The 13,348-nt window shown below is 36.3% G+C and overlaps 1 pseudogene; it reads right to left on the reverse strand.

The window, feature by feature from the left end:
* Positions 1-818: 818 nt before the first annotated feature.
* On the reverse strand, positions 819-2,152 carry LOC102470440 (N-acetylneuraminate lyase pseudogene; annotated as a pseudogene).
* Between the last annotated feature and the right edge of the window lie 11,196 nt (positions 2,153-13,348).

Raw genomic sequence — 13,348 nt, forward strand, 5'->3', positions numbered from 1 at the left:
AGAAGCATATGAGGATGATGAACATCATCCCCGAGGTGGTGTTCAGTGTCAAATCTCTTAATGGGGCCAGTGAATAAGACTCACTGCTGGCGTTTTATATGCAGTAGTGAATGAGTGAAGGACTGTAGTCATATTATGCTCACTATTTGGTATTGTTTTGTTTTAATATTTATCTATAGTAGTGTTTTAGAAGTTAAATGAATAAATGAAAATATATAAAAAAGTATATTATGGTGGTTTAAAATGCAAAAACTTTAAAATAGGATTTAGAGTCAGAAATCAAGATAATGGGAGGTTCCAAATGCCAATGGAAAAAATCAGTTACAATTTTCCTCTTGATTCTGTTTCATCCATATACACAGAAATTAGAGTCTGAAGAAAGACATTAGGAGAAAAATAGAGAGGCAAGGCATTTATGGGACAAAGAAATGGCTTATTATCTACTGAAGATACCTTTATAGTATTGTCAGCTGGACTGGTGAGAAATGTACACATGTTGGAGTATTCACTTTGTAAGCTAAGTAACGTGATTGAATGTATAAAAGAAATTGAAATAAAAAGAAATAATAAAAAAAGACATTACAAGCATTTTTAGAAGCATATACTTAGGGCTCATGACTACTAGAGATTTTGCCCCCTCATAGAATAAAACTTGCTTAGCCTCAGAATAGATACTTAAATGCTTGTTGATTGATGTAACATTTCATTTGCTTGGAAAGAGTTTAGTCTAAGTTCACCTAAACATCCCTGAGAAATGAATGTACTATTAAAAGTGGATTTGTGTCTCAATGTACATACTCTGATTTGACAGAGAGGCACTAGCTATAGGCTTTCAAGTGTTTATCCTATAAACCAGTGAGGGAAAGAAAATCCAGGCTCTTTAGTTCAGCTTCAGCACTATGGATAAGCTCCTTGGAGACCTAGTTTTACCACAAACTTGATGGATGTCTGGATACAAAACTGGTAATTCAGGGCTGAAGAGAAGCCTTTTGTTTCAAAAGCCTCCAACACCTGCTTTGTCTTTTGTCCCTGGGTGTTGTAGGTACTGCCCACTGCTCCAGGAGCTCCTATCAGTAGAGCACTCAACAGTTACTCCTCCATGCCAAAAGAAAAAGTGAACTGTTGCTGGCAATTCTGATCCGCATATTGGCCAAAGCTTAAGACATCTTGGTCACTTAATTTCAGCCCTTGGAAGATGGGGATTTTATCCTGAATCCCACTCATTAACTCCTCAGCAAGAATGTTTCCTCATCAAGGCTGCAATTTAATAGTAGTAAAATGGCAATGCAGAGGCTGAAGCAGTCACTTCCTTTCAGAAATTAATCAGGACATCTTTGTTCCATGGCTTGAAAAAGAAAGGTAATAATGGCAGCAATGCTATCCACTCCTAGTTGAGCTACGTGTTGGGCCAGGTTTTGTGATTCCTTCAAACTCAGTGTTCCTCCGTGAATCGCTCCTTCATCCAACCTGTTCCTCCCTCTGGTCACCTGTGACCCTGTGATGTGCAGAGATGCTCAAGGATTGGCCTTTACCTGTTGGCGCCATTCACACAAATGCTCCTTCACTCTGTTCCTTCACAAGATCATCCCCAAACTGACCAATGACTGAAAAGTTTATTTCTTCATGCTCAGTCATCCGTGTGATGGTTGCATCACTCACTTACGCTCCATGGTCCTTGGCCCTGAATGTCCGGGGGTATGTCAGTTGGTGTTGGAGCAGTGCTCACCCAGCCTGGGTCCAACTCTGTTGTCTCAGCCCCTCTGCGCTGCAGCTCTGCTTCTGCCAGTTCTCAGGACTGAACATTTTAATCAGGGTTTCTCCTTAGCACTCCCTTGCTATGCCTCCCTGGCTACCAAAAGCTACTCTTCCAACTTTATTGGAGCCACTTTCATTTCAAGCCTAGTACTCTCCCTGGAACTTGTCCTGCCCACAGTCTAGAGGTATTTAAGGAATGCTTCCTGAATAACTCACAGGACATGACATCAAAAGTCCACGTCACTGCCACTCTTGCTTGTGTTCTTTTGCTTTCTGTTTCTAATGATGATGCATTTTCTATTTTCGGTGACCAGTCCTTGACTTGAAATACTATTTTCTCTTGAGTAAGGCTTTTCATTAGACTGGGACTCCTGGTCGTGAACAAGGGTCCTCTCATCTGGGCCAGATTTTGTACATTGGTTGCTTTGAACTCTTCTGTCTCTGTGTTTGCTTTACTTCATGGAATTATCCCAGGTGCTAGAACATTATTCCCTCTGCATGAACTGGGAAGTTCTTAGTATCTTTCCATACCAATCTCCTACTAAAAGGAACTTGCTACAATCAGTTTATCTTGCCGTTCCCCTCATCACATACACACCAACATCGCCAAGATAACAAACTACATTCATCAGAGGTGCCCCTCTGTCAATTCTCTATACTCTTCTCTAATCCAGTTTTTCACTAGTTTTCATCTTTTCTGTGCCACCTTCATGGATATCGTCTATGTGATTTGCTCTTTAATCATGATTTTTTTTAGACATCTTTGAATCACTTGTCAGTTTTACTACACGATGGGTGATCTTGTCTACTGTGTTGTTTCAACTGCAGCCTTAATTTCTGTGCTCTAGATTTATATATCCAACTTTCCATCAGCCACACATCATCACCTTAATCATAATATTATGAAACCCGAATGTGTCATCTCCTCTCTAAATTGCTCTTCCTAAATTGCTGTCTAATCGTCATACTCTCCCATAGTTCCAGAACTACCCAACAATAAGGCCTGATAACTTTCACACATAAGTACTTCTTGACATTTTCTGTTCCTCTCTTTTTATCTCCACTACCTCAGTTCTGGCTGGACCATCACAACTGTCTCTGTACTAACCTATGTGCCTCTAGTTTTGCCACCCTCATGCCCATCTTCCATGGAACTGCCAGATAGAACCATTTGAGATATCAGTAACACCGAAAGAGGCAGCTTCAGAGCCTTGCTGCAACTTCCCATGTTTTACAGGTTATATTTCACTCCTTTGACAATATATACAAGGTCCATTCACAAACCTGTTCCACTCACTTCATCAGCTTCATCTTTTCTCATTCACTGCTTTGAACTTCGGTTCAGCCATACTGAGCTACTTGTAGTTTTTATAAGTTTCCCCCCATATCTGTATCTTTGGTTCTGTGGCCTCATTTTTTTTTTGGAAGACTTCCCTCCCCTCTTGTCTGATCTGTGCTTTTCCTCTGTCTCCATTGCTGCTATTTAGTATTAATCTTCATCTCAGGGCTATTTCTCCATCTCTCCCAAGAGGACTGTTATGACACTGGAATTCTATTTCAACCTCCCCCTGACACGCTGAGTTAGGCATTCATTAGCTACACTCCAAGACACTATATATATATTCTTATTGACTTAATTATCTGTTCATGTGTCATAATTTGTTTTGCTTTTTCAGTCTTACCTGGCCTACTAGTTACAGAAAACAACTCAGTAAATATCTGCGTGTTATTTGATTTTTAAATAAGTTCAATTCAATAAGCCGATGCCACTTCCTCTCTGAACTATTATTTTTCTTACTCTTAAACATTTTAATAAATATTTGTAGAATAGTTATATTGAGACATAGATTTTCTGTGTGAAGAAGACAGTTTTTAAAACCTGAACTAAATAAAACCAAACTCTTCCAAATGATTTAAATCTTGTTTCTTTGAGACCATGTTTCCACCTACTAAAATTTATGAATATTCATCATAGAAGATGACTTATCTTCTTTATGATAACTATTTTCATTTCAACGGAATTAAAAAGATATATATTTTTTCCTTGAAACATTTGTTATTCTTAATCATTCTGTCAATTCATTGTATGACTTTGGATGACTTGCTTAATGTTTCTATATCTTTTCTATTAGATACTAATAACTTTTAATAATTATGAGGACTGGGGACCAGCAGTTAGCATAATGGCTATGTTGCTGGACTCCCACGTAGTCAACCGCGGTTTGAGTCCCGGACCCAGTGACTTAAACTCACGCTGGGCGCGTGTGCGTGTGTTCCCAAGATCCCGAGAGGAGAATGGAGGAGAAGGGATTGCGGCGTGGGCATCCCCCCTGGGGGGTGATTTCTCGCTTTCTGTCTCTATGTCTCTCTCTGTCTGTCTGGCGAGCGCATGCGCCCTATAGCAAAAACCTAAAAACATAATTATGAGGACTAAGAGGATAGCGAATTTAAATAGTTTGTTATAGAAGCTATTTTTCAATAATGTATCATGATTAAGGTATATGATATCCGTGTAAATGCTCAACTTTTAGATGTGATACTATTTATCTATTGAATACTTAGAGGCACAAGTCCCTGCTCTTAAATTCTTTCTTTCTTCCTTTTCCTTTCTTCTTCTCTCTCTCTCTTTTAAGAGACTTTGTGTTTATTTATTTATTTATATATTTGCTATAGGGTGTGTGCACTTGCTAGAAAGAGAGAGAGAGAGTAGAGAGAGAGAGAGAGTGAAAAATCACCCTCCAGGGGGCTGGCCATGCCCCAGCCTGTTCTCCCCTTGGGATTTTGGGCATGCATGCACATGCCTGGCATGAGTTTCAAGCTGCTGAGTCTGGAACTTGAACTGTGGTCAGCCATGTGGGAATCCAGTGCCCCTTTCACTACACCACCTGCTGGTCTTCATTTTATAAATAAAATAACTTGGATATGCAGACAGATGTATCTGTTATTGACTGAATTGTGTACTACCAAAATGTATATGCTAATACTACCTCCTGATATTACTGTATTTGCAGATAGAGTATTTAAGGAGGTAAATAATGTTAAATGAGGTTATAAGGGTGGATCCTAATTTAACAGGAATATTGTCCTTAAAAAAAGAGGAAGACACATCAAGGATAAACCTGCACAGAAAAAAGGCCATGTAGATCACAGTAAGAAAATGGTTCTTCAAACAAAAGCCAACCTTGCCTATACCTTGATCTTGGACTGGTAGCTTTCAGGACTGTGAGAAAGTTCATTTCCATTGTTTAGCCATCCAATCTACAGTATTCTGTTGTGGAATCCCCACCTACTTTATGCAATATCCAGCTATAAATAACAGAATGGAATTAAATCTACAGGAATGGAATTAAGTGGAATTAAATCTGCCTTAAAAAATTGCCTTCACTTTTCAATTGAAGAGTTTATGATGATTCTATGTTAACCAATTTGAGTTGCTTAACATCCTATATCTATTTCAAACACTTATTTTTCTTTTCATTAATTAATATTTCCTGGAAATAAATTCTAGATTATTTTCTAAATTCTTTTCTTTTCTTTTCTTTTTTCTTTTTCTTTCTTTCTTTCTTTTTTTTTTTTTTTGAGAGAGATTTTTTGCTATAAGTCATGCCAGAGAGACAGAAAGTGAAAAATCACCCCCTCATGGTGGATGACCATGCAATCCTGCCTTCTTCATTCTTCTCCTGGGATTTTGAGTGTGTGTGTGTGTGCACACACATTTGTGTGAGTATCAAGTCTCTGGGTCCAATGCTAAAACCATGGCCCTTCTTAACCACTATGCCATCTACTGTTCCCTATTTTCAAAATTCTTTAAAAATCTCTAAACAGTATGATGTAAGAATGTTTATGCTTTTGGATCCTACTAATGAAAATAAATCCTTGAAAGGTGATCAGAGTTAAAAAAATCATTTATATGTAATTACCTAAACACGGGTACTCAGAAAAGTCACAGCATGTTTTTCTGTTTTTCTAGGAAAAACGTGTCATGACTTTTCCAACAACCCAGTAGTTAAATAAATTATTTTAACTAAATGAACATAATGTACTATTAAAATAATTTATTTAGGAATTATTTTATGATATGAGAGATACTTCTAATTTTATATTTAAGAGACTGAAATATTATATATACAGCACCATCCCATTTTTTCAAACTTTGCCACTTACAAATACATGCATGCAAATGCGCATATTTGTATATTATACTATATATATATGTAAATAATGCAAATACATGTACGCATGTATCCATATATCCATATATAAAATGAATAGTACAAAAGAAATAAGGAAATATAGCAACATATCTAAGGTAATTATCTCTAGGGGTGGATTACAGTGATTTTCTTCTTTCCCCCTTTACACTGTATTTCTTCTATTGAAAATAAACAGCATACTTGTGTTAGTCAGTGTTCTCCAGTAAAACAGGACCGTGTATATAAAATAAGGAATTGTCTTATATGGTTATGACGGCTGAGAAGTCTAGCTCAGAGATCCGATGGTGTAAATACTATTTGAATCTTAGTCCAAAGGCAAGGAAAGATTGATAATTCAGCTCGAAGAGCAAATGCTTCATAACCCTAACATTTTGCTCTATTCAGGCTTTCAACAGGTTGGAGGACGCTTGCCTATACTTTTTTCAATCTACTAAAACCTAGAAACACCATCACGGAATAGCAAAATTGTGCTTAACCAAATATCTGGGCATCTTCTGGCTCAGTTAAATTCAAAGGTGCTTATATTGGATTTATAATTAGAAAATTTGCTTTATTATTCCCAAAGCCATGTGTGTATATATATATATATATATATTGATGAATTGACTTCTTTGTCATCATCCAGTGGCTTTCTTTGTTTCTTTTGAAAGATTTTTGACTAAAAATTGATTTTGCTTGATTTAAAAATGGCCAATCCTTATTATTTCTTCTGTATCATTTGCAGTAAACCTTTTACTTTCAGTCTACGTGTATCTTTAAGGATAAAGTATGGCTCTTATAGGTAATATGTGGTTGAATTCTTCCTTTTTAAATCTGTCTAGCATTTAAGGTTCGAGAATATTTTTTCTCTGATTTGTGACTCTAGAAAATGAGTTTTATAAAGTTTTTTCCCATAGTCGTAGGCACACGCATGCGCTCCAGCGAGCTAGAGGCAGAGAGCAGCCTTGATAGGGCCTTTTTATGCCATGATCCCTTTTCTCCAGACCTCCAGGTCTTCAGGGTCCTGGGTGGCTACATGTGTACCCAACATGTTTTTCAGGGCGACTCGAGATCTGAACCACTGTCACTATATGGTTTCCAGCACTGCAGGGTGAGAGAATTACCATTGTGTCATGGCAGCTGGACTTAGAAAACACTTTTAACATGTTCTTCTCAAGGACAATATAAAAGTGAGTTTCTCATGCTTTGCTTTTTTTCTGTGACATGTATGCACACAAGTATATATATATTTTTAAAAAATTTCCTGAGAGAAAGAGAGAGTACAACAGGATCCTGACACTGCAATCCACCCCTTGTCTCAGCCCAGAGCATGTGCAGGTCGGTGTATGTGGAATGCTCAGGGAGGTCCCAGGATATAAATGCATAACTTTTCTCATATCTAGTTTTGTTACTGCTCCACAAACACTTGAAACTTATTTTTTCTTTTAATTCCAAATCTTTTTTCCTAAAAAAAGGTTCTTCCTTCTGCTCATCTCCAGCATTTTAAATTCACAACATTAATGCTACATTAATGTAGGCTTTAAAAAAATTCTAGAGTACTATGAAAAAAAGAGTAAGGAAGCAAAAAATAAAATAAATAAATGCAGAACAAAATGAAAATAGGTTGGAGAGAAAATAGAGTGAGTGTGGGATGTGTAATAGTAATCTCTAAGAATCTAGTCTTAAATTACATGATTCAATATATGTATAGTTATTGGAAATATATATGAAGAGCCTTCAAAAAAGTTAATGAATAATGCATAGTGTGCTCAAACTATGCACAGGTTCCAAAAGTATTTTACATCAAAGCTTAAATTTTAATTCTATCTTCCATATATGTTTTGAAGTCCTCTCATATTTTATATTAACCAAGAAAATTAAATATTTATGTGGAGTCAATTTTCCTTGTTTCCTGTCCTCCCAGTAGATGCCTCTATATGTGAAGTTTATATAGAAAGAAAACAAAGAAAGAGAAAAGAAAAACTTGTCTACACTCTAATAGTCTTTGTTTCTAAGTATTCTAACGATAACTCTTACAATTAGGGAAGAAAATCAAGGGGCTAAAAGGGGAATCATGAGATCATCCAGCCATCTGGATTTCACATCTCAGTTCTAAATGGAGTTTCTTCTTAAATTAATTGACTAAGGAGGGTACATTCAAGAAAAGCACAATGCCTCAAAATTCCTTATGACAAACTTAGGTTAACTGCATTGTTCTGAGCATTTTGGAAACGTATCCAAATAAATATATATTGTTACACCTTACATTTTCAGTTAGAAAAATCTAGCATCATGGAGTGACCTCTTTGAAGTGAATTTTCAGATAAAACCAAAAGATTTAAATCATATCAGTGGGTGGCTCTGGGGCCCAGCAGGCAGGAAGTTGCAAATTCAGCCCTAGCTACATTGACTTGTAGCATCTCCAGCCCTGCTCCCCAGCTGTGGTGGTATACAGTTTCCATGCAGTCTTACAAAAGACCATGCCCATCCTCCTCCTGTACCAACAATAATCCCTGCTGTGCCAGTGTACATTGAATCACCTGCAGAGGTTGCCCGTGGCTGTGGAATTAGGCACTAAAAGGTTGCACACAATTGGCTAACTAATAACTAGCCACCCAAGAGTCACAACTTCTCAACCAACATATAAATCTTCTTTGTGTGCAACCCATCCAAGGCAGAAGTCATTGAACATATCACTGTGATAAAAAAATAAATATAGACACTGGAGTTAAACAATGCCATATAAAAATGGAGCTGATAGCTGTTTATAAAACATTTTGCCCAGTGAACACAGAATACATTTTTTTTAGTATCACATGGAACATTTTCTAAGAATGACCACATAAAAGTGCACAGAATAAACCGCTATAAATTTAAAGAAGAGAAATCATATCTAGCACCTTTTCTGACCACAGTGAGTTGAACTAGAAATGAACAACAAAAAGAACTCTGAAAAATATGCAAATATGTGGAAACAATACAGCATGCTTCTGAATGATTTTTTTAGTCTATGGAAGAAATTCATAAAATTTGGAGCCAGCAGGAAGCATGGAGATTAAGGTAAATGGATCCCACATGGCCAACTGTGTGGTTCAATTCCTAGACACAGCTGCTTAAAAAGTAGCATGTGGTGTTCATGTCCAAAATTCCAAGAGGAGGTTGGAGTACACGGGATTGAAGCATGGCATGGCATCCCTCTTGTGGGGAGGGGTGTGACTTCTTACTTTCCCTCTCTTTCCGACAAGCGCATGTATCCCTATGGCAAAAGTCCAAAAAAAAAAAAAAAAAGTGAACAGAAGAAACAAGTAATGATATTGAATCAGTAATAAATCATATCCCCGCAAAAAATTATTCAGTCCAGATGGCTTCACTGCTAAATTTTACAAATATTTTAAAAGAGAATTAATATCATTATCCTTGTAGTATTCCAAAAGATTCAAATGGTGGGAATCCTTCCTAACCCATTCTATGAAGCCACCATCACTTTGATACCTATAACAGACAAAGACAGAATAAAAAAAACTACAGACCCAAATCTCTGTTGACTACAGAAGCAAAAATCCTTAAGAAAATACTAGCAAACCAAATCCAACAACACGTTAAAAATTTTATACACCTTGACCAAGTAAGATTTATCCTAGTGATGCAAGGATGATTTGACATATGCAGAACAATAAATGTACACTGCATTAACAGAAAGAAAAACAAAATGACTTTATCAATTGATGCAGAAAAAAACATTTAATAAAGTATAGCATTACTTCATGATTAAGACTCTCAACAAAATTGGTATAGAAGGAACATTCAAGTTTTTAAAAATGCCCGAGGGCATATGTATTCCCCAGAAGGAAGGAGGGAGGAAGAAAGTACCCCTAAACGGGGCATGGTTATATCCTCCGCCTACTTTTATTCATTCTGTAAGTATGATCTACAAATTCAGTGCAATTCCCACTAAAATTCCAGCAACATTCGAAGACTAGAAAAAACTATCTCCAAAATTATCTACAATCATGTGAGACCACATATCATGAAAACAATACTACATAAAATGAGCGAAGTTGAAGATACCTCACTACTTGACTTCAAAATATATTAAAAAGCCATTATAACCAAAACAACATGCTTCTGGCATAAAAAGACCCTCTCCACAAGTTTGCCAGCACTCATTAGTCTTTGTTTTTTTGATCATAGTGATTCTGAATGGGGTTTGATGGTATCTCATTTTGGCTTACTGTTTCCTTTGCTGTGCAAAAGGTTGGTGGAATTGTAAATTAGTACAACCACTGTAGAAAACATTATGGAGGTTCCTCAAAAATCTAAAAATAGACTAGTACTTGGCTATTTGAATTACATTGAATAAGATGTCTTATGGAAGAATAAGTGTGAGAATATTGCTTTTATAATTTGGGGCTCTAGAAAATAAGTTTACAAAGCATTTTTAAAAAGAATTATTTATTTTATTTTATTATTATTATTATTTTAATTTGACCAGAGAGAGACAGACAGACAGAGAAAAAGGGAAAGTGAGAAAGCAAGCCACCAGGTTCAGGACTCAAATAGTGGTTGGCCATGTGGGAGTCCAGTTCCTTAAGCACCACGCCACCTGTGGGCCCCACCATTCTTTTTTTTAATGATAGAAGGCACAAGCACACATTCCAGTGAGACAGAGGTAGAGGGAATGCACCCTTCATTGAGTCTTGTTCTAATTACTGCTGGATCAATTATATAACCCAGTGATCCAACTTTTTGTTATATACACAAACAATAGGACATTGCTCAGTCAGAGAGACATTGACACATCCATATTAATTGCAGCGTCATCACAATATTTAGGTTATGGAATTAACTTATGTGCCCATCGACCAATAAATTGATTGGAAAAATATGGTACATATACATAATAGAATATTACTTAGTCATAAATAATAACAAACTATTGTTGTTGACACAAAGTGAATATAATGTGGAATAAGCCAATCTATGAAAGACAAAGATCATATTTCTTGCTTACATGAACCAAACATTTCATATGTACCAGTAGTTAACATATACCAATAGTTTGCACTGTGTGGTAGAAACTGAAGAGCTTGGAAACAGAAATAGAAATAGTAGACAACAGGAGCTAGGTTGGTGGTGGGCGTGGACGTGGAGCAGTGGGTGGTTATGAAAAACATTTTAATGGACATAAAAATAAGGGGAAGAGGCTACAAGATGGTGTATTACAGCAGATTAAAAAATATGGACAATTTGAGGCTGGCAGGTGGCGTGGCTGTTAAGGCAGCTGGCTGGCCTCCAACATGGCTGACCATGAACATGGTTGGAGTCCTAGACCTGGAAGCTTGCTTTCTCACTTCTCTTCTCTCTCATTGTCTCTCTCTCTGGTCAGCTTCAAAATACAATTATATATGTATAACAATGACAATGAATAAAATTAAATAAAATAATTCTTTAAAAATGGGCAATTTGATATGTATTTTAAACAATTAGCAGAATTATTAACAAATATGCACAACATAATGTAAAGTTCAGTGGTGATGAAGATGAATAAGTGTATAAACAGCCATACTGTATCCCACAGAGACATTAATTATACATAAACCAGAAATCATAATTTTAAAAAAGAATCTAAAAAAGAATGTGAGACATGCTTAGAATAGAATGTTAGATAAAGTTTCACAATTATGTATACAATATTTGATCCCAGTTTTATACAAAGCAAAGTCTACTCATAGAAAACAAAACAAAAGAAAATACACCTCAAGAATTTTTCAATAGTAGAAAAAGGATATACTGAATCTTCTTCAATTTTTCTTAAATTTTTCATTCATTCATTCAGTATATTTGAGGGTCTATTATTTATTAATCACCTAATATTTTATATTTGTTTAGCTGTATTGATTTTTTAGGATGGAGTTTTTTGGGGATGGGGTGTACTAACTGGAAAGTGCGATCATTGGATACAGCACTTGTTAATGTATCAAATACAGGTCATCCAATATACAGTGAGAACAGTGCATAAATACTTCAGTCATAGTAAGTGACTTAGGTATGCAAAGATCAGAGAAATAGTTCATATGGAATTATTTGTTATATAGAATTCCATTTTTTAAAGATTTATTTATTTTGAATTTTATTAATTATCATTATTCTTCAGTTTTGACCAGAGATAGACAGAGAAAAAGGGAGAGTGAGAAAGCAAGCTGCCAGGTTTGGGACTTGAATGGCAGTCGACCATATGGGAGTCCAACGTCTCAACCACCACACCACTTGCTGGTCCCTTGTTGTATAGAATATCTATAAGCAAAACAAACAAGAATTTTTTTTCCGTTGGACTATCTGTTAAGTCATGCAGATAACTTTGTTATTAAAACTATTTTTAATGGGAATTTCAGGGAATTTTTTTTAGCTAGAACATGATCAGGAGAGTAGTAGAAACTTCAAGGAACTTGGAATTAATAAAAATACATTGAGCTCACATTCATGGCTTCAACAACACTGTGAAGTAGGCATTGAAAAAGCTAAGTCAGAGAGTTGAATTAGGGAGAGTGGTAATGGGATTATATGGTGGCTTTTAAATTGAGTTCTAGATCTGTGCTTCTTAAGTTTACTGTGCTCACATGCCACTCGGGAAGTCTGTCACTTGATAGATTATGATTCAGCGAGTCTGTGATGGGGCTTGTGATTCTGGATTGCTGCCAGGCTCCCAGGCGATGCCGAAGACCACTTTGAGGAGGTGTTTTGGAAGACTTTTGATCTCAGAATTGCTACTTCCTTAGAGAACTGGGAAGGGAGCGGGAGAGTTGCAGTCACAGCTCTTAAGGTTCTTCCTCTTCTTCAACCACAATGCCATCACTTTGAGTTGATTGTATATTAAAGTTGCACAGTGGATTTTGTCTGAAGAAGTTTTGCTACTGAATTTTTTTTAGTCATTGGTTTCAAAGTATTGGGGGGAAAAATCCCACTATGTTTCCATCATGCCTCCCTGGCAGTATCTATCTTCAAACTAACTGGGATGTTTTCTCTAAAGTTAGTGAAATTGAAGGCAAAATCCTCTAAGGAATTGCCCATATAGAATTTATATATCTTTTTAAAAGATAAACTGCTAATAAGTGATAAATTTGAGGACAAAATCAGATCTTCCAGGTTTAGGGCTCATTATACCACATTTTAACTCAAATATTTCTAGACATCAGAAAAGAAGTAGAGCAATTTTGTACATGATGAGTAATAGAGGAATCATTGGCTTTGCTGGAGAATTTCAGTTACAAAATGAGGGTGAAGTATCCCATTTTGGAAAAGAGAGCGTGATGAGAGGGTAGAGATTTATTCCTATGAATTGGTGACTCTTGGAAGTCTTGGGAAATGTAGGATCAATGAATAATAGAATTTAGAAACTGGGA

The sequence above is a fragment of the Tupaia chinensis genome, unplaced genomic scaffold (genome assembly GCF_000334495.1).
Source record: "Tupaia chinensis unplaced genomic scaffold, TupChi_1.0 Scaffold000382_1, whole genome shotgun sequence".
In the NCBI taxonomy this organism is placed as follows: domain Eukaryota; kingdom Metazoa; phylum Chordata; class Mammalia; order Scandentia; family Tupaiidae; genus Tupaia; species Tupaia belangeri.